The 2,962-nt window shown below is 36.6% G+C and overlaps 1 pseudogene; it reads right to left on the reverse strand.

Moving 5' to 3' along the window:
• Positions 1-579: 579 nt before the first annotated feature.
• Positions 580-671, reverse strand: LOC147571889 (small nucleolar RNA U3; annotated as a pseudogene).
• Positions 672-2,962: the final 2,291 nt, after the last annotated feature.

A 2,962-nucleotide genomic window follows, 5' to 3' on the forward strand; every position in this document is an offset into this window, starting at 1 on the left:
CTCATCTTCTACTCATCTCTGCTCATAAACACTTTGAAAAAGTTTATATCACCTGGGTGTGCCTACTCTCCCTCGGTACAGAGCCACAAGGCATCTCACTCAATTTCTGCCTTTCTTGGTATCCTAGGTGCAGTGGGGATAACCTCAGGCTAAACAAGAGGGACTAATGGGATGGCTTGGCCCATGATTCACACCAACTTAGAGTTATTAGAAACATGAGGGCAGGAGGTGTGTTAAGAAACAAAGTGCACATGAGCTAGCTCCTCCGTACCTGCAGACAGGCTCCCATGGATGGGTCCATGTATGAGCCCTTCAAGACTCACCATGGCCTCAGGGGGGCACCTGTGAGGAAACATCATCAATGAATACTTCTTGATAGCATTTCTTATAGAGTATCACCTTCTAACACCTTATTTACTCTTCAACCCACTCTATTCCAGCAAAAAAGCTCTAACTTTTCCAGATTACCAAATGTGTTCTTTGTCAAAGTAACTATATTTTTAGATCCAATGAGCACATCTCTGCCTGCATCAATATGAGCAGAATTTGGTACAATTGAACACACCCTACTTCTTATGAACCTTTGCACTTACATGGCTCTCAAACATTTAGCTGTTTCCTTCTACAGTTCAGTAACAAACTGTAGAAATGATTCCTGAAAGTATAGTCCTTCCTCTCTTTTTCTAAAACTTGCTTTACACGAGCCATGAATGTCTCTTTAAGTTTATTCTTTCTCTTATTTGTAAATGGAGAACCAATTTAAACACAGCCTCAAGACAAATACGAATCTATGTAACTTGCTCTATTTATCTCTGATGATATACATTAAAAAAAAAATAAACCTCTTTGTTTATAGAACTTTATTTCATCTCTTTCTCTAAAGCTTTCAATATCCTCTCAATCTCATGAAATTCTGGACCAGGTCACCATCATCTTAAGCCTGAATAATAAAAAAGTATTTTCAACTGGTATCTGATTCTGTGCTTGCTGTCTGTCCCTAATCTATTCTTCACACTGGAACCAGAACGACTTTTTCCTTTTTTTTTTTTTTCCTGACACAAGCCCTATGCTTTAAGAATATGATTTAAATTCATTCCTGTAGCCTAAAAGTCCAACAGAATCTGACTGTGCACTAGCTTTTACCTATCATTTCCTAACAGTCTTCCTTTTCTGGATAAGTTTTTGTTATACAATTATAATGGATTAAGGTACTGTGAGACTTTAAAAGAATATAAATATAAAAAATATTGAAAAAATATATGAGAGTGAATACTAATTTAGAATGTGCAGAGAAATCACAACAAATTACATCTTTTTGAAGACTTACATATTCTATAACATCACAAAATACAAAAAAAAACCACACATTATTATTAATTAACTTCTTGAACTACTCTATAAGATTATCCTTGTGTTTGAGGGTTGGATATTCTAATTGTGTTTTCCTATCACAATAATTTTGTAGTGTAATTTTCTAAATATAAGGTTAGCAAGATAATTTAGTCTTATATCATGATTGGTCTTTATTTGTTATTATGTTTTGTTTGATGCCTAAGCTATGAGCATTTGAAAACAGACATATTATGGTTTGTGTACTTAAATGCACAGATTTTGATCATTTTAATTTCAGCTTTTTTTTTTTAAGAACTCAGGTTCTTTTCAAAAAATGTTTATTTATTTTTAAGAGAGGGAGAGAGAGAGCACGAGTGGCAGAAAAAGAGAGAGATAGAGAATCCCAAGCAGGCTCCCTGCTGTCAGCACAGAGCCCAACGTGGAGCTCGAACCCATGAGCCATGAGATCATGACCTGAGCTGAAATCAAGAGTTGGTCGCTTAACCAACACGCCACCTAATTCCAGGTTATTTCAATCAAAGAAGAAAAATAAATTCTCTGTTTATATACTATGTGAGGCGCTCAGATCAGATGGGGGGGCACCAATGTGGAGCATCCTAATTGGGTGGGGGCTGGCAGTGCGGTCACTGAAAGAATTCATCCAAGGCAGAACAAAAGAGACAGAAGCTTATTTAAGACACTGCGGAGTGGCAGTCAGAACAGCAAAAGAGAGACTGTCTGTCATGAGGTAGTGGTGAGACGCCATAGTTCTAGGGCAGAGTGAAGGAGTATGGGCACATGTGGGATTTTCCCTTTTTGGTAATCTTAGAACCTTGCCTGCTTATATTTGGTCATTAGGGCCTCTGGCTACTTCGAGGTGGGTTACTTAATGAGCCTATCTGCATTCAGCAAAGTTCCCATTGCTCAATCCTGTTGCTTAAAAGTGGTCTCTATATACTACAGTATCAGTTCCTGATGGGTGAGAATTTCCATTTTAACTACGCCTCAATGGGAACTTAATCTTCCACATTATGATTGGTAATTTTTCTGTGTTCATTTCAAATTTTGTTTCTCCTCCATTGTACCTTATCCTTCCAGTATGCATTACCAAAGCCCACCTTTTTTTCAAGGTTTAAGTATATCCACAGAATAAATGAGGGATATTCCTAGAAGACATTTGCATTCAAGAATGATTAAGAATTACCATTATACTTAACAGTATACTGAAGACACTGGTATGTATCTACATCTACATCTATATCTATGTCTTGCTAAATCCAAACCAAATGTATCACCAACTAAACATCCATTCACTGTGTCCCCAAACCATTTGTTATACTTTGAATGCTAATCTTAGTGCGTTTTCTCCTTCCTTGTGAGTAACTTGTCCTCATAGTAAGAGGCATCCACACTAATGGTAAGAAAAAATGACTTTTAATATGGGAATTGAAGGAAGAGAATTTAGTTAATTTTCACTTTTTTGACACACAGCATTTGAAAAAGGAAAAGGAAAGTCTGAGACATGCTACTAGAAGTTAGAAATCTAACAAATGAGATTGAGAGAGAAAGTGAGATAGAGAAGGAGAGAAAGGAACTACTTAAAGTCTTCAGAAAGTTTGTATTGAAAAAA

The sequence above is a fragment of the Puma concolor genome, chromosome F2 (genome assembly GCF_028749965.1).
Source record: "Puma concolor isolate L17-30 chromosome F2, mPumCon1.1.hap2, whole genome shotgun sequence".
NCBI lineage: Eukaryota > Metazoa > Chordata > Mammalia > Carnivora > Felidae > Puma > Puma concolor.